Raw genomic sequence first — 20,065 nt, 5'->3', positions numbered from 1 at the left:
TGAAAACAATACTAAGAAGAAAGTTTATAGTGATAAATGCCTGTATTAAAAAAGAGACTATTTCAAATACCCCCATCTTTATATCTTAAGAAACCAGGGGGAAAAATTAACTCCAGAGTTAGTAGAAGGAAATAATAATGGTTAGCAAAGAAATGAGAGAATAGAAAACATTTGATGTAACTAAGAATTTTTTGTTTTAGAAAATATAAGCAAAATTGACTAACTTTTAGCTGATAATCAAAAAAAGAGATGATATTTAAATGGAATGGAAGTTATTGCATTAGAACTGCTTATCCAAATATATAGACTTGTAAGTGGTAACTATGAAAAGTTATACATCATCAAACAGGATAAAGGTATAGATTCTTAGAAACTTACAATCAACCAAGTCTAAACCAGAAATGAAAATTATCAACAGACTTATAGTTAAGAAGGCAACTGAGTCAGTGGTCAAAAATCTCCCAACAAAATAAAGGTTCAAAACTAGGTAGCATCACTAGTGAGTTTTACTAAATATTTAAATAATTAATATCAACCCTTCTTAGGTGCTTCCCCAAAATTGAAGAGTAGTTTACACTTTCAGTTTCAGTTTATGAGATCATTAATATCCTGATACCAAAATGAGGCAGTCACCAAAAGAAAACTATATACCAATATCCCCGATGGTTATAAATGAAAAATACTGAATTTGGGAACACATTAAAACAATCATACCTCACAGTAAAGTGGGATTTGTCCCTGGGGAGTAAGAATGGTTAAACAAGGAGGCTCAGTGGTAGCACAGTGGGTTAAGCGCACATGGTGCAAAGCACAAGTACTGACATAAGGATCCCAGTTCTAGCCCCCAGCTCCCCACCTGTGGGGGTTGGGGGAGGATTGCTTTGCAAGCTGTGAAGCAGGTCTGAAGGTGTCTGTCTTTCCTCCTCTCTGTCTTTCCCTTATCTCTCAGTTTCTTTCTGTCCTATCCAATAACAACAGCTATAATAACAATAACAAACAAAGCAAGGGCAACAAAAGGGGGAAAATGGCCTCCAGGAGCAGTGGATTCATAGTATAGCACCAAGCCCCAGCGATAATCCTGGAGGGAAAAAAAAAAAGAATCGTTAAACATAACAAATCAAATAATACGATAAATCCTATTAAAGGAATAAAGGATAAAATCATGTAATAATCTCATGAGTATTTGTGAGAAAATGGGTATGTGAAAGGCATTTGTGAAAATTCAGCATTTTTATGATAAAAACTGTGAGCAAATTAAGCGTAAAAGGAATATACCTCAATAAAGGTCATATATGACAAATTCACAGTTAGCATCATATTAAATGGGAAAAAGCTAAAAACTTTTCGTCTTAGAGCCAGGACAATACAAGGATGCAAGGATTCAAATTGGAAAGGAAAAAAAAAAAGATCTCTGAGCTTACATGTAGAGCCCTCCCCCCACCTGCAAACTCTGCAATGATGATTAGGACTCATACATTATATAAAGTGACAAGATACAGAACCAATACGCAAAAATCAATTGTTTTGGCTCAGGAGATAGCACATCAGATAGAGCTTTGAATATTCAAGGATGAGGTCCTGAGTTCAATTCCCAGCTTTCTATAAGCCAGAGCAATGTTCTAGTTTTTGTTCCCTTTCTTTTTCCCTCAGCTCCCCTCCACTAACAAATAAATAAAAAATAGTAAGAATAAAAGCAAAATTAAAAAGAGATAACATCTAACTGTCTACTAAGGATCACTTGTCTTTTCATATATATGTATACTTCAGTTTTAGACCACTGCAATGAATAGACATAGCAGTAATGCAAGTTGTATGGTTTCCTAGTGCATGGCAAAGTTGTGTTCACATTATACTGCTATACTGTAGTCTCTGGAGTGTGAAATTGTGTTACGCGTTTAAAACTATAGACCTTAATGGCATGTGACAAAGAGGCATGATGTGAAAGTATGCTCTTAGAAATATGATGCTAAACTAGAGCTGAACAGCACTCTGGTAAAAAAAAAAAAAGTGATAAAATTATGTCTGCAAGAGTTTGTTTATTTTTTAAATTTTTAAAAGATTTTTTGTAATATTTATTTATTTATTTCCTTTATGTTTCCTTTGTTTTTTAATTGTAGTTGCAGTTATTATTGTTTTATTGATGGCGTCATTGTTGGATAGGACAGAGAGAAATGGAGAGAAGAGGAAGACAAAGGGGGAGAGAAAAATTCCTGCAGATCTGCTTCACTGCTTATGAAGTGATTCCCCTGCAGGTAGGAGCCAAGGGCTCAAACTGGTATCCTCATACTGGTCCTTGCACGCGTGCTTAACTCACTGAGCTACCACCCAACTCCAGAGTTGGCTTATTTTTATTTTACTAGAGAATGTTAAAAAGTGGCTAGTGGGGGTTGGGCAGTAAGTAGTGCATTAGATTAAGTGCACATGACCCCAAGTGCAAAGACCTGCATTAAGGAACCTGGTTCAAGCCCCCGGCTCCCCACCTGCCAGGGGGTCGCCTCACAAGCAATGAAGCAGGGGGAGAGAGGTCTCCCCCTCTCTGTCTTCTCCTCCTCTCTCTATTTCTCTCTGTCATATCCAACAACAATGACATCAATAACAATAACAATAATAATCACAACAATGATAAAACAACAAGGGCAACAATACAGAAAAAAATAGCCTCCAGGAGCAGTAAATTCGTGATGCAGGCACTGAGCCCCAGAAATAACCCTGGAGGTAAAAGAAAAATAAAATTTAAAAAGTGGCTAGTGGAGACTTTTATGCCTATTTCCAGCACAGTATTTACCAGTTATCCTTTCTTTTACCTGAGAAGTGAATTGAGGCTCTTTGTGGAGAAGCAGTCATCTCTTTTTCTTTGTCTCTATAGCTTTTTTTTTAAATTTTGATAATGAAAAACATAATATTTTAATATGCTTTTCAGAATTGAAGTACAAAATTCCAAAAAGACCCAATTTAAAACAAATATATTATTTTATAACCTTAGTGAATGGAATAAGTATTTTAGTGAGAACATTTTGTCGGCTATTTATATTGATAGCTATTTTGTTCCCTTACTTTCTCCCTCAGCTCCCCTCCACTAACAAATAAATAAAAAATAGCAAGAATAAAAGCAAAATTTAAAAAGATAACATCTAGCTGTCTACTGTTCTATAAGTAGAACAAAGTGCCTCTTACCATAACAATATTATCATCTGTACTTTAAAGATTAATTATATGTATTATATATCAGAAACACTAAGTATAATATTCTTGTTATGAAAACCTTCATATATAAAGAGAAAAGAAGGAAATAGAGAAAGATAATGTGGAGAGATGTAGTGACCCCGGATTACACAAACCTTCAATGTCTAGGGAGAAAAAAGCCCTCAATAAAAGATGAAGACCAGTGAAGTGAATAGTAATAACACACACACACACACACACACACACGAATACAATTAATTAAAGTGCTGAAAGGCTTGCTTAATGAAGACAGAGATTATTTCCTCTTTCTTTCCCTGCCAGTTCCACACAATGAATGATAAACTTAAGCAGAGCCTCTATCTACTGGCAGTATAATAATGGTGAGTGTAATATAAGAGTAAGGACTTGGAACAACCTCACTCTAACTCTGAATACACACACAGTGTATACAGTTATATATATATATCTGACTACCTACAGAAGAGATTATAAAATCCTAGCATCTTCACTTCAATTTTTAAAAACATATTTTATTAATTTATTATTTATTTTTACATTAAATATATTCATATATTATATATTTGATAGAAACAGAGAAATCAATCAAGAAGAGGGAGAAGTAGAGGGAGGAAGAGAGAGAAACCTGCTGCACTGCTTCACCCTTTGTAAAGCTGCTCCCCTGCAGGTTAGGAACCAGACATTTGAACTCAGGTCCTTGTGCATTGTACATGTGTGTTCAACCAGGTTTGCCTGCCCCCCCTCACTTCTTTATATCTAAGATATACTACAGAACATCATTTCAGTGTAGTCTATTAGTTTCCTATCTGTTGTAGGAAATATAATAGATGAAAACAACTCAAATTTATTGTCTTACAGTTCTGTCAGAAATCCAACAGAGGTTTGTCTGGGCCAAATGCCAAATGCCAGCAGGCTCTTTTACGGAGATGCTGAGAGTTTATTTTCTTTGCCTTCTCCAGTTTCTCCAGGCTGCCTTTTCTCTCCTTTGCAAAGCCAGTGATGGCTGGTGGATTCTCATAGGACAGTACTCTCTGCCTCTGACCTCTCTGTCTCTGTAAAAAACTCTTGTGATTGTCTTGACCCAGGAGAACTCAGGATAATCTATTATGAGGCCTTTAGAGGAACAATCTTAATTCCATCTGCAGCTTCAGTTCCCCTTTTGTCATGCAGCATAGCCTCATCATAAATACTAAGAATTAGAATGTAGACCTCATTTGGGCCTGTGGGAAGGGCAGCATTATTCTGTAAGCCACACTACCTTTTAGGATGTCATGATGATTATATAAGATGACTCTTATTAGGTCTTAGACTGTGCCAGTCATAAACAAATACATAATACATGTAAGATACGACCACTGATCACATTCTATCATGCCACTTCATGATCTTGTTTCAAAGAGGAGCCAGATGTTGGCAGTCTCTCTTGAGAATAAAATCCAATGTCTCTGAGCTCTCAGCTGGAAGTGAAGATAAATGATATAGGGAAGAATTAGAGCCAATTCCTCCTTGAGTGCAACACTTTGCTTTCCAAAGCCAACGCTTAAGGTCTGCAAATCCCTTTGGAATTAAGTGACCCTTCACAGAAAGTACATGACATTTGCAAAGCCAACTTCATGAGTAACAGGAGTGAAACAAACTGAGTGAGGTCCAAGTAGATAAATTCGAGCCTTAGGGGAAAGTGACCAGCAAGAAGATGAAGAGATACCCTATGTGGAATAAGATTTTTATTAGCTGTTGCAGGAGCTGGAGTCTAGGGTGTAGTTAACATCCTGGCATTGGAATCTCTTCTATTCTTACTAGTTGGATGACCTCAGCCCTGTTTTCCCCATTTGTCACATGCAGATTTAAAATAGTACCTGGCTTGAGGCTGAAGGATAGATCACTGGCAGAGGCAGGACTAACTGTGCCTGCTAGCCTATGTTCCAGCTTCAGCACCACAAACAGCACCAAAGCAGGGATGGTGGAGCAGTGCTTTGGTGTTTCTCTTCTTCTCCCCTACCCCATGCATCCCATCCTCCAGTAAAGGAATGAGAAAATTGCTTCCACAGGTCTTAAGCATATGCAGCATCCTATGTTCATTTCCTGACAATTAACAATAATAGTGCATATCTTAATATTAAATGAGGACTATCTGGCACAGGAAAGGACTGCAGTCCTGCTAACTAGTTTGGGGCTTGCTCAGAGCTGTTTCATATAAACTAACCAACTCATTGAAAATCATCCGTGCAGAGAGCCAGGCAGTGGTGCATCTGGTTAAGCACACACATTATAATGTGCAAGGACCCAGGTTCAAGCCCCTGGTCCCCACCTGCAGGAAGCCAGGCAGTGGTGCATCTGGTTAAGCACACACATTATAGTGTGCAAGGACCCAGGTTCAAGCCCCTGGTCCCCACCTGAGGGAGAAAACTTCACGAGTGATAAAGCAGGGCTACAGGTGTCTCTGTGTCTCTTTCCCTCTCTGTCGGTCTCTCCCTCTCCTCTCCTATCATTTCAATTTCTCCTCTCAATAACTCTCTCTCTATCCAATAATAAATAAATAAAACTATTTTTAAAAAACAATTAGAGTTGAGAGAGCATTTCTTCTGCAAGTCTAGGATTTTCAAGTGCTATCTTAAAAATTATTCTCTTATGTAAACACACACACATATTGCAACCCATGGGCCTCATGTATGTGTGATTTCATCACTCCTAGGCAGACCTTATCCATTATTTTAAATTTCAGGTAGACACACACACACACACACACACACACACACACACACACACACACACACACACACACAGAGAGAGAGAGAGAGAGAGATAGAGATAGAGATAGATAGAGAGAGAGAGAGAGAGAGAGAGAGAGAGACTACAGCTTTTGAGCTTCCGTCAGTGCCATGACATGCCCATGCGATGCTGTGGCTTGAACCTGGACTTTATACATGGTAATGCAGGTAGATTTCTACTGTTTGAGTTATATTCCATCCCTCATAGTTAAATCTCACCATGTGTGTTGACCTCATTAAGTGTCTACTCTGACTACTCCAGATTGCATCACATACAATGACAATATAGAAGCAGTGTCTGGGAAATGAATGTAACCCTTGTCCAAGTTTTATTTATGCAGTGATGGTTTCTGAATGTTTATTTTGTGAAGGATGCTAGATTTGTTGGTTTAAGTGGATTATGATAAGTGGGCCAAGTAACAGACAGGAGAAATCCATGGTTTCTTGGTTTCTAAGAAATATATTACAGGACCTAAACTCAACAGGAATTCTGTCTTATCTAGGGCTGCTTTCATCCCACAGGGGGAATCACTGGAGATAAAGACCAGGATGATGAAAGACAAGATGATATGTTAATGCCACAAGCCCAGGAAACAAGAGTGCTTTTGCAGACAACATTTGTCCATCCAGGCAAGATTAGGATTGGCATTAATTTATTCAACATTAAAATTCAGAAGGAAAACCATCAGAGTTACTGCTCATTTATTTATAGGGCACATTATACCAGCCTTGTGGTGGGAGGGGTGTGGTGCTATGCTCTGTGGTCAAGGTATCCTTCTCAGTGATCTGTCTGACCAGGACACCTTAGCTACAGAATAAGCCTTAGCAGTTACCCTTTCCCAACCCTCAATCACTCTTCCAGTCTTCCTTCATTGATCGAATATGCCCCAAGATTTCTTTCAACAGGGACAGTGGCCAAACTGGAAAGGTGGAAATTACAATGGTCTCTTGAGTATCACATAGAACCACTGTGACTCAGTCCTGATCTAGTTTCTCTGATGTATTCATACTTTTTTGCTCTGGATCATATCTTCATGAATAAGACAGAAGCAATAGGTTTTCATAAGGAATGCTAAAGACAAGCAAACAAAAAGAATGTTGAAGTGATTTAGACTCATAGAACATGCAGAAGTTATGCAGAATATACCTGTGTGCTCTTCCCTGGATCCCCTTAGTAATAGAACCTTACATATAAGCATGGTCAGCTAACTTTTTAAGAACTTTATGAACTAAAGGTTTTAAAAATACATATGATGAGGTCTACACAACTTTAAATTTATGACTCTATGAAAGTTTTTTTTTTTTTTTTCGGAGCAAGGACTGTGCACATGTACAATTTCACTGCTCCCAGGTCAACTTTTTCATTCAGATAGATACAAAAAGTCAGACAGATGGGCATACAGACACACAACAGAGCACCAGAGTTTCCTCCACTTACTGGGGCATTCCCATGGCTTGCAGGGGCTCCACTCTGGGCCATGAATGACAAAACAGATGCCCCACCCAGTGCCATTCCCATGTAAACAACACAGATATCCAGAGAGAACCATACAGCACCTCCAGTATCTTGCTCATCAGGTCACCTTGCAGTCCTTTATCCCCACAATATTACTATTTTTCTGACTTCTACCAACATAAACTGATTTTGCTTATTACTAGGCTTTCTATAAATAGAACCATCTGATAAATATTTTCTGGTTTTGTCTGCTTTTACTCAATGTTATGTCTGTGATTCTTCCAGATTGTGTTGTGTACCAGTGGTTTGTTGCTCTGGTAATGGGAGTAGATACATCATCCTCTATTTATCTGTTTTACTACATAGGTAGAACATAGGTGATTTACATTGTTGCCTATTTGAAGTTATGCTGCTGTAAATATTATTTGACTTACCTTTCATTGCACACTTTCATATGCATTTCTACTGGGGGGTACACTTAGCAGTAGAATTTCTTGTTCAAAGGGTATCCATATGTCAGGCATTAGTAGGCAAGGCCAATAGCTCTTCAAAGTAATTATAGCAGTGGGAATTCCAGTTCCTCTTTGCTAACCTTGTTATCAGTTTTGTCTTTCTGGTGTGTATATTTTACTATTGACAAGCTTTTCATAAGTTTATTGGCTATTTAGACTTCCCCTTTTGTGAAGTGTTATGTTCAAGGTATTTGGTGGTCCGGGAGGTGGTACAGTGGATAAAGCATCAGACTCTCAAGCATGAGGTCCTGATTTCAATCCCCGGCAGCACATGTACCAGAATGATGTCTGGCTCTTTCTCTTTCCTCCTATGTTTCTCATTAATAAATAATAAAATCTTAAATAAAGAATAATTCTACTTGGACTTTATTAATTGATATATAATAGTTATTCATTCTAGATACTAGTTCCTTCTGTGTATATACTGGATATACCTCCTGATTTTATTTCTCTGTCTCTGTCTCTGTCTCTCTCTCTTTCTCTTTGCCTTTCAGTATTAGAGAGGGGGAGAGGTAGGGAAAAAGAAGGAGACGTACCATAGCTCTGCTCCAATGCTTATGAATCATGGTGTTCCCATGTCCTGCTGGGGGCTTGAACCCAGGACCTGGTACATGGTGAAGTCTGTGCTTTACCAAGTGAGTTCTCTCTATCCCTACTCTGTTTGTTTTTTTTTTTTTACCTCTCTTCTGATACTATCTGTTGATAAAATAAACATTTTATTTTTTAATATTTATTTATTTATTCCCTTTGGTCTCCCTTGTTGTTTTATCATTGTAGTTATTATTGTTGTTGTTATTGATGTTGCCCTTGTTGGATAGGACAGAGAGAATGGAGAGAGGAGGGGAAGACAGAGAGAAGGAGAGAAAGATAGACACCTGCAGACTTGCTTCACCACTTATGAAGCGACTCCCCTGCAGGTGGGGAGCTGTGGGCTCAAACCAAGATCCTTACACCTGTCCTTGCACTTTGCGCCGCCTGCGCTTAACCCACTATGCTACTGGCCTGACTCCCTATTTTTTTAAAATATCATTTACTTATTTATTATTGGATAGAGACAGAGAGAAGTTGAGAGGAGAGTGAGAGATACAGAGGGAGAGAAACAGACAGACTTCTGCAGCCCTATTTTACCAGTCATGAAATTTTCCCCCTGCAGGTGGGAACCAGGGGCTTAAACCTAGGTCCTTCTGAACTATAATGTGTGCACTTAACCAGGTGTGCCATTGCCTGGCCCCCTAAATAAACATTTTAATTTTGACAAAGTTTCATGTCTCAGTCTTTTTATTTATGGGTAGTACTATTTCTTTTAATTAATTTTTTTTGCTACTGTTTCTTTGACTTTGCTCTTCTGAGCCAATTTTTTTTCAGAAAGAGGAACAGAGAGGATGAAACTCCACATCACCAAAGCTTTCTCCAGTTAGCTTCACTCCAATATAGTGTATCAGGAGCTCAAACTTTCTAAGTTTTAATATACAATTTATAATATATTTCCCTACCCCAACGGCAGTATTAATTTAGTTTTATTTTCTTCCATGTAGATTTTCAGTTAATTCTGCATCCTTCATGAAAGTGAGCATTCTTTCATGGAAGCACTTTTTAAAATTCAGGCTGTTGAAATATTCTGATTTATGTATTTAAGCACAATATGTAATTGTGTGTGTTTGTATCAATTCCATTTTACTTTGGTGTTGATCTTTATTAAATATTGATATCTGGTAGTGTAAACCCTCTATTATTATTCAGTTTCTTCAAAATTATATTTACAAAGTGCAGAAGATGGCTTAAGAGAGTCAAGCATACATACACCTTACCATGTGTCAGTTCCTGGGTTCAACCCCTAGCACCACATGAAGCACCAAGAACAGAACTTGGGGATATGATGTCTCTCTCTCTTCTCTCTTATTTCTCTCAGGTGCTTGAGGGAGTTTGCTATGATTTTTAATGACATGGTTTTAAAGTTTGACTTTCTAATACTTAAAATCATAGTTTATTTTTTTTGTTGTTGCTATAATGGTTATCATTGGAGTTCAGTGTTTGCCGGACTACTTTTGGTGGTCTTATTTTATTTTCTTTCTTTTTTAAAAAAATTTGATAGAGACAGAAAAATTTAGAGGGGAGGAGGAGACAGAGAGGGAGAGAGCCATCCTCTGCACTGTTTTACCATTCATGAAGCTTCCCTCTTATAAATGGGGTTGGGGTGAACTTGAACCCACATCTTTATGTATGGTAATAACTGCTTATAATATGCCAGGTATGACACCACCTGGCTCCTGAAAACCCAGTATTTTATATTGCCCTGTGTCCAGTGACTCCATTAAATTTACTTAGTTATTGATAACTCATTAAAAATTCATCTTTATACATTATTATTTTGTGTTTGAATAATGGAAGTTTTCTTTCCTCCTTCCCAGTCTGTATACTTTTATTTATTTTCTTTACTATGCTGACTGGCCAGGACCACAAGTGCATTGATGCACAGAAAAAGATGAGGAGGCTCTCTGATCTCATCCATAACTTCAGCATCAATGTTTTTTTTTTAATATTTTATTTATTTATTTATTTATTCCCTTTTGTTGCCCTTGTTGTTTTATTGTTGTAGTTATTATTGTTGTTGTCATTGTTGGATAGGACAGAGAGAAATGGAGAGAGGAGGGGAAGACAGAGAGGAGGAGAGAAAGATAGACACCTGCAGACCTGCTTCACCACCTGTGAAGCGACTCCCCTGCAGGTGGGGAGCCGGGGTTCGAACCGGGATCCTTATGCCGGTCCTTGTGCTTTGCGCCACCTACGCTTAACCCGCTGCGCTATAGCCCGACTCCCAGCATCAATGTTTTTAATGTCCTTGCCATCAAGTATTATGATTCTGTTAGTTTTGTAATATACTTTTTTAACTTATGAAAGCACTGTTCTGTCAATAGCTTAGTAAGTAGTAGAATGAGTGTGTTGAATTTTATCAAATGCTTCTTCTGCATCTACTGAGATTATATAATATTTTAAATGTATTTTTGACTCTTTTTTAATTTTTTTTATTATTATCATCTTTATTTATTTATTGGATAGAGACAGCCAGAAATTGAGAGGGAATGGGGAGATAGAAAGGGAGAGAGATAGAGAGACACCTGCAGCCCTTCTTCACCACTTGTGAAGCTTTCCCCCTGCAGGTGGGGACTGGGGGCTTGAACCCAGGTCCTTGTGCACTGTAACGTGAGCGCTCCACCAAGTGCACCACCACCCAGCCCCCTAAGATTATATAATATTTTTGTAACATGTGCACTCAACCAGGTGCACCACCACCCAGCCCCATATATATAATATTTTTAATGATGTGAATTACATTGATTAATTTAAGATGTTAAACTAGCATGCATATCCTTAGCATAAAACCATGTTTGTCACAATATAGTAAACCTTTGCATTTCAATGAATTTTATTTGCTGTGATTTAAGATAATATTCAGGAAAGATATTGCCTTGCAAATTTAATTTTTTTTAAATTCCATTTCAGGTTTTTGATTAGAATGTTCTGCTCTCAGATTGAGTTAGGCAACATTTCTTCTTTTCCTATTCTGTGGAACACTTTGTGTAAGATTGCCAATTCTTTGTTCATTGTGTGGAAAAATTTAATGTTGATACCACAAGTGACTTTATTTTACTTTGAGGAAATATTTTTTCTTTATAAATACAGTAATTCTTATAGATGTAAGATTGTTACAAATTTATATCTTCTTGAATTGGTTTCAGTACATTGTGCTTTACAAAACAAAGTCAATTTCTTCCCAATTCTCATATTTATCACCCTACTGTTATGTATGACATCTTCCTCATTTTATTTTTATTACTAAAGATATCTGCAAGACTTGTATTTTTATTTTTCCTTGACTTACTTTTTTAAGGATTCATTAAGTTTATTGGATTTTTTTCAAGAAATAGATTACAGCATTGTATATGTGTTTTCTGTGCCACTGATTTCTGAACTTTTTAATTTCAAATAGTACCTGGGAGAGAAGCCAGAACCTTAGGCCTATCTGAGACCATTTCTCCACCTCTGCAGCCTTATTTCTATTCTATATTTTGAAGGAGAGAGGCAAGAGCAGAGTCAGAGACTAGGGCAAGGCTCCACCACCCATGGTCCTCAGGGTGCTCTAATGCAATGTGGGCAGTGCAACTCAGATTTTATGCATGGAAGCCATGCACTCTACCACTGAGTTATCATATATGTCCTTGTTAACTACTAGGGTCCTTGTTAACTACTAGGACTACCTGTTCATTGTAGCAAGGATAAAGATGAGAAGCCTCGATGATTTCATCCATGACCTCAACATGAGCACTTCCAGTGTTGTTACCATTAAGTATTATTTTGCTGTTGGTTTTGTACATATTCTTCTTCATTTTTAAAAATAATTCTTATTTATAAAGAGGAAACACTGACAAGAACCATTGCATAAAAGGGGTACATCTCCACACAATTCCCACCACCAGAACACCATATCCCATCCCCTCCCAGATAGCTTTCCTATTCCTATTTTTCTTCTTCTTTTTTTTTTTTGGACCAGAGCACTATTCAGCTCTGGCTTATGGTGGTACAGGGGATTGAACCTGGGACTTTGGAGCATCAGGCATGAAAGTCTTCTGCATAACCATTATGCTATCTACCCTCCACCCAGCTTTTCTATTCTTTATCCCTCTGGGACATTATGAGGTGCAGAAAGTGGAAAGTCTGGCTTCTGTAATTGCTTCCTCACTGAACATGGACATTGGCAGGTCAATCATAACTCCCAGTCTCTCTCTTTCCCTGGTGGGGCAGGTCTCTGGGGAAGTAGGGCTCCAGGACACATTGGTGGGGTCATCTGCCCAGGCAAGTCCGGCAGGCATCAAAGTAATATCTGGAACCTGGTGACTGAAAAAAAGAGTTAGCATATAAAGCCAAACTAATTGTTGACTAATCATGAACCTAAAGGCTGGAATAGTGCAAATGAAGATTTGGGGGTCTCCGTTTTGTAGATAGTTAGTAGTCTTATTTTAGTTATATTCCAAAGGGCCCATGACTATATTAGTGTATTTTTTTGTTTTGTTTTATTTTTCTGAGCCTGATATCTGATATGCAGGTAGGTATAAGTTATTGTCAGAGGAGATGATGTCATGGTTAGAAAAAGGACCAGAAAGCTGCATCAGGGAAGACAGTAGCTCCCAAATATGGGAAAGGTTTAGAAATATTGTTGACTATAAACCCCGTTGATTTGATGTGATCTGGGGCACATATTCATCTTAGGAGCCTATGTGACATCTGTATCCCTGTATATCTGAAATTATATTCTGTGGTCATGAGTAAGAACGTTCCAATCTGCCCCAATTTCAGGACCCATCTTCCTCAGGTGGAAGGTAGAGTATGTTGTCCAGCCTCCCTTTGGAGGATGGAACATTCTCTATGGTTGTTGATCCAAGTTGAGGGCAAGGTCCTATGGGGGATACATAGGGGGCTATTGTGTTGTTCCTGATAGAGATGACCAGTAAGGTGGGGCTCAATTTCCTGCATGCTTCTCTCAATTCATACCAAATGATATTACATCTTCTGATCTGAACCTAATCAATGCAATGAGTACCACCTCAGTATGCTTCACTTCAGACTATGTCCAGAGATGTCAAGCATAGAATGTCAACCCTTCACCCTCATTACTTGGGTGAGACATTTCCTTTCATAGGATTCTCTAATTCTAGGTGATTCACTTCCTAACAAAGTCCCAAAGCCTAGATATAGACCAGGTGCCATGAGATAGGACATACGTTCATATGTATCCATAAACTAGAGCAAATATATACCTGAAAGCAAAAGTGCACAATAGTCTGTAGTGAGTCAGTTTATGTAACAAGCAAGTAGAAAGACCTAAAAAGATACCATAAAGTTCATAATGAAATAGTGTCTACTTAGACCTCGATACCCTCGTCATCTACGTCCTATTTTACTTCCCTCACTCATTCCAAAGCTAACTTTATCAAAGTAAGAACTACAAAAGTTGAATAAGTCACTATTAGGCCACCCCATCAGCTGGAGGCCCGAGATTCCTAAAACGACAAGATGGGCATATACCTCAAATAAATCTCTCTCTCCATTCTTACTAGTAATTATTCTTCATTTTTAATATAGAGGCAGAGACGACAGAGATGAGCGAGTAGAAGAAACCACAGCATTGAAAATTCCTTCAATGTGATGGGGCCCTGGCTTGAGCCTGGGTCATGCCATGGCAAAACAGTACACTATGCAATAAAGCTAATTCACCAGTAAGCACTCATTAAGTAAGCACTCATTGTTTTAAAGATTTATTAACTAAATTTTATTTAAAAATTATTTACTAATGAGAAAGAGAGGGAGAGAGAACCAGAGTACCACTCTGGCACCTCATGCTTGAGTGCTAAGCTTTATCTGCTGCAACATTTTATAGCAGGTGGTTTGTTTGTTTCAACAGGATAAAGAGAAATAGAAAGGGAAGGGAGCAATAGAGAGGGAGAGAGACAGAGAGACACCTGTACCATTACTTTACTGCTCCTGAAGCTTCCTCCCTGAATGTGGGGTCTTGAAGCTTAAATCTAGGTCCTTGAGCATGGTTAAATGTGTGCTTTCCTTGGTGTGCCACCACTTAATCCCATAGCCATCACTTTTTAAAGTTACATGTATACAAAAGTAACCCTTTCCCTCTAATCGTCTTGATAATATTCTCTATACTTGTAAATATAGTTTCATTATCATTCAACTAAAATTATTTTCTAACTACCATGAACTCTTTTGGACTTGGGGGTTATTTGAAGTACATTGTTTAATTGGAGACAATTTATATTCTTAAGTTTCTAGTTATTATGTATCCCTTTTAGTTTATTCCACTGGGAGCTTGATTAGGCTTCTAAATGATGTTCATCCTTTTAGATAGTCAAACTTGTTTTATAGACATGTGTGGGATGTGCTTTGGTTAAGGATTCTTGAGCACTTGTAAACAGAGTGCAAATAGATGAATGCACTGTTATATGCATGTAAATTAAGTCAAATTGACTAGTAAGATTCAGATTTTCTCCCTATCGAGTTCTCTGTATGCTTACTACATTAAAAACCCCCAACACTGATATCCCTGCTAGTTCAGTCAGTTTTTATTTTATATGTTGTTGTATCTCAGTTGTCACAAGTATGCAAATTTACATTTGTCATGTTTTTCTATTTAATCAACCCTTTTTGTCAATGCTATTAAAAGGTAAATATTATTACTAATTTCATTGAACTTGCAAGATTTGAAAATAAATAATGGGACAAGACGTACTAGAATAGTCAGTATGCAAATAATTAATGTATTTGAGTTTCTCATCTTGCTATTTGCCCTATTCTTTTATTCTCCCTTTATAGATTAATGGGAATGAAGGAAATGTTTTATTATTCAATTTTCTTTACCATTAATTTGTTAGTGATGTATAATTATAGTATTTAGTCTCATAGTTATCTATAAATTATAATATTTAGGCTTAACTTACTAGAATTTATCTTTAGTTATTACTCCTACGGCTTTCAGAATAATCTACATAGTCATTAGAAGTTTAATTCTATTTAACCCCTTCTGCCTTTCATACTATATTTACCCCAAAATCATGCTCAGTGCAACTTGAAGCAATCTTCATTTAATATATTTATTCATAGTCCCCTTTCCATTTCACTCACTAGCATTACCATCTGTTGTGCGCGGGCTGCTAATGCCCAGGGCAACAGTGTGTAAAGTCTATGAACTACTCAGGGTCAGTCTATGAAAAACCAGCAACTTGAAGTGAAGGAAGCTGCTGTAAAATTGTCTAAAGTGTCCAAAGGGTATACCAGCAAGTCCGATAGAAGTCTCAGTCCAAAGTAGGCAACTAGGGGGAGAAATGGCAGGGGATGAAATGCTGCATGAGGAAGGTCAGCCTCTGGAATTCTGCTTTTCTGTAGATTGTGAGCTGGAACTGCCAAAACGTGACAGGCAAAGCAGAAGCAGGAAAGGCAGACAGACAGTAAAAAAGCTCTGTCCTTGGAGTCTGTGAATCAGGTTCTTCGGATCGCGTCAGGTGACATCTAGGGTTTTGGGGGGGTGTGCCACTGTAGTTGTGCCATCTAGTGGGTGATGTCAGGGTGTGCAGGGGTCCAGATGGTTTTTTCCGGGATTCTTGTGGAAGAAACACAAACAATCTGCTTCTTGTGGTTAGCAGGGCATCTGATTTGAATGCTTTCTAGAAAAAGAGGTTTGGTACCTTAGCCAACTGAGTATTGGGGGATGTAGCTTTCCTATTCATTTATTATTATATATTCATGGGGAAAAAGAACTTATCTTTTAACAAAGACTCTAAGGTGTAGGGAAGCGGGAACTATCTTATCCCTTTTTTTTTTTTTGGTATCTTGCCTTTTGTTGCCCTAGTTCTTTTATTGTTGTAATTATATTGTTGTTATTGCTGATATTGTGGTTGTTGGATAGAACAGAGAGAAATGGAAAGAGGAGGGGAAGACAGAGGAGAGAAAGAGACACCTGCAGACCTGCTTCACTGCCTGTGAAGGGACTCCCTTGCAGGTGAGGATTCAGGGGCTCAAACTGGAATCCTTAAGCCGGTTCTTGCACTTAGTGCCACCTGCGCTAAACCTGCTGCGCCACCGCCCGATTCCCAGGAACTATCTTTTAACATAAACTCTATGGCCATGCCAATAGCAACGTTGAGGGCACATGTGGCTCCCTACATGTCCCCTTGTCTTATATCATGTTTTGATGTTTGGCAGACTTTGTTTTGTGGCAGGGTGGACTGTGCCTGTCTTCGGTTGGGGATCAGCCTTCCATCTTACCCGTCATTGGAACACCTGGTCATTTTTTTCCAGTAGTACCAGGTGCCCTGTCTTAGGCTGACTGGATAGCGCTAGTTTCCTCTTACCCGTCATTGGCTAGCCAGCCCTCTACATGGTGGACGTTCTGATGGAGGGGGGCAAATCCTCCACAGCAACTCAATATTCTGCCATGTCCAGCCTTTGATAGTGAGTTTGTATAGGTTGCATCTTTATGGCATCAATCTGTTTCCTCAAAAAGGCCATGAGCTTGTTAAGAATTATAGGACCGTGGTCTGGGAGGTGTTGCAGTGGATAAGGCGTTAGACTCTCAAGCATGAGGTCCCAAGTTTGATCCCTGGCAGCACATGTACCAGAAAGACATCTGGTTCTTTCTCTTTCCTCCTCTCTTTCTCATTAATAAATAAATTAAAATGTTGAAAAAAAAAAGAATTATAGGACCTGTTGTAAGCAGAAGAAGTAAAACAAGCTAGGATCCCACAACTAAGGGTAGACAGGTAAGGAAGGGGGAATGTATCCATTGGTATGAAGAGGTGGGATCATATCTTAAGTATAAGGGAAGCAGTCAGTGGATGTGATGTCCAGGGGAACAGCCATTTGTCTTTGGGGGTAGTAAAGGATGTCCGTGGCATGGGTGATGTTATAAAGGGAAACATCTTTAAATTGTTGGCTGACAAAGGCAGGCCTATGGTGGTAAGACAAGATACACCAGTTAAGTGTAAAAGAATATGTGAATGTTGTTAATTCACATAGGTTGGATATGGAGGAACTTCTTACAGTTTAATACCTTACCATATGTACAGATGATTCCTCATATGAAGGCTTGATAGCTGTAATCACTTACTTGTGAAAAAATAATAAAACTTGTAACAAGTTAGAGGTTTACTATAATTGACATTGGATTATAAACAGACTCAGGTTACTTAGAGAGTTAACGCATGGTAGTGACAATGGTTTTAACATTTAGAGTACTCTGAGCAGATGGGTCATACAAAAATTTTTGGTCATTCAATACACTCACTCACAAAACACAACTGGCCAGTCATAACATAAGATATTCAGGGAAGGGGTAGGAGAGAGGGATCTGTGAGCCAACTTTTGTAGGTTCTGCCATGTCATATTATGGATCCTGGGATGTATCCTGCGGCTAGTCCTCTTCTATTTCTTGTTCTTCAGGGATAACAGTGCCATCATGAGGGTATTGTCGGACATGGCGGGCAGGAACCCAGACAGGTTTAGAGTAATTATGTGGGAAAATGCATGCAAAACCTCTTCCCATGGTCAATAGAGGGTCAGGCCCTTTCCAAATTTTATCAAGTGGGTCTTTCCATTTGACCTTAATAGAAGAGAGAGTAGATGGTGTTTGCCAGTGAAGAATAATAAGAGATAAGTCCGAGTTATTGTAAATATTAAAGAGATTTAACGTAGTTAAGGCTTTTCCTAGCTGGATATTGGGGGGGTACATTCCTCGTTTATCTTTACTTAATTGAGCCTTAAAGGTTTGATGGGCCCTCTCGACAATGCCTTGTCCCTGTGGATTATAGGGAATGCCTATTGGTATGAGTAATGTTCCAGAGGGAACAAAAATCTTTAAATTGTTTGCTGGTAAATGCAGGCCCATTGTCAGTTTTCAGTTGAAGAGTTAAGCCCATCACAGCAAAACAGGAGAACATATGGCTTATAAGCTTTTTAGAGCTTTCTCCTGTCTGAGCTATAGCCCACATAAATTTAGAAAAGGTATCAATTGAGACAAACACATATTTTTGTTTGCCAAAGTTTGGTATGTGGGTGACATCAATTTGCCAAATAGCATTAGCTTTTAAGCCTTGGGGGTTAACACCAAGAGTCTGAATAGCAGGTGTTTTTATGAGACTTGCACAGGAAGAGCATGTAGCTAGGATATGTTTTTACTGTGGTAAAGGAACATCAGGAAATCGAGTTCGAAGGCCTTTAAGATTAACATGGGTGGGAGTCGGGCGGTGGTGCAGTGGGTTAAGCACACGTGGCGCAAAGCGCAGGGACCTGCGTAAGTATCCCGGTTTGAGCCCCCGGCTCTCCACCTGCAGGGGAGTCGCTTCACGGGTGGTGAAGCAGGTCTGCAGGTGTCTATCTTTCTCTCCCCTCTCTCTGTCTTCCCCTCCTCTCTCCATTTTCTCTCTGTCCTATCCAACAACAAAGCAACGTCAACGATGGCAATAATAACCGCAACGAGGCTGCAACAACTAGGGCAACAAAAAGGGGGGAAAATGGCCTCCAGGAGCGGTGGATTCATGGTGCAGGCACCAAGCCCAGCAATAACCCTGGAGGAAAAAAAAAAAAGATTAACATGGGTTAGAGAATGGAAATCAGCAGGATCAGAGACAGAGACTAGGAGAGCTCCTGTGGAGGGAGGGTGGTCAGCTGCAGCATTCCAGGGAACCAGGAAGAGGGCTGTGGGAACGAAGGTGCTGAATATATAGTGGTTGGGTTTGAGAAGAGAGCATAGAGGCAATTTGAATCAAGAGAGGGGAAAGTGGGTTGTCATCAATTTTCACATAAGAACAAGCAAGCCATGGAAGTAAGTTAACAGTATACACACTGTCAGAAAAAAGGTTGAAGGAATCTGGTACAGCTTTTAATGCAAGGAAAACAGCATAAAGTTCTTTGTACTGAGGGGAATTCTCAGGAAGCTCAGTAAAGAGAGGTTTAGGGGGCTGTTTGCCTGGGTAATATATAAGGGCAGCAGCTCCCTTTTTTCCACCATCAGTAAAGACTGTAGGAGCAGAAGGAATGGGATCTCGAGAGAAAAGTTTAGGTGATAGTAGACGCAAAAGAGGTAAAGAAGCTATCAATTTGTTAGAAGGAAAATGGTTATCTATTTGTCCTGGAAACCCCACGAAGCTTATGGCAAAACGGGAATGTTGGCATATGAGCCAGTCTGTATCTGTGAGAGAAAAGGGCAGAATAAATAAATCCGGTTCTTTCCCTAAGACCTGCACAGACCTATTTCTCCCTTGGCGAACCATGAATGCTAATGCATCTATCTCAGTGAGGAGTCTTGGAGCTCCTGCTACTGGCGTGTGAAGCCATTCAAGAACCCCATGGTCTTGCCACAATGCCCCTACTACTGTGGGGGTGGAGTTGAAGATTAGAAGGTTTCACGGAGAGGAGGGGGAGAATCGAACATGGTGCATGTCCTGGAGGGCCTGGTTAACCTTTTCCAGTGCCGAGTAGGCCTCGGGAGTTAACTTACGTTTTGAGGAGGGCTGTTTGTTTCCTTTCAACAGGTCAAACAGTGGTTGGAGGCAGTTTGTAGGCAGATA

At 39.0% G+C, this 20,065-nt stretch overlaps 1 protein-coding gene across 3 annotated transcripts in view; it reads left to right on the top strand.

The window, feature by feature from the left end:
* Positions 1 to 20,065, top strand: part of CACNA2D3 (calcium voltage-gated channel auxiliary subunit alpha2delta 3) — a 1,089,122-nt gene that overhangs the window by 616,643 nt on the left and 452,414 nt on the right. The window lies entirely within an intron of this gene.

Source organism: Erinaceus europaeus, chromosome 12, assembly GCF_950295315.1.
Source record: "Erinaceus europaeus chromosome 12, mEriEur2.1, whole genome shotgun sequence".
NCBI classification, from domain to species: Eukaryota; Metazoa; Chordata; class Mammalia; order Eulipotyphla; family Erinaceidae; genus Erinaceus; species Erinaceus europaeus.
This window is presented reverse-complemented; position numbering and strand designations above follow the sequence as displayed.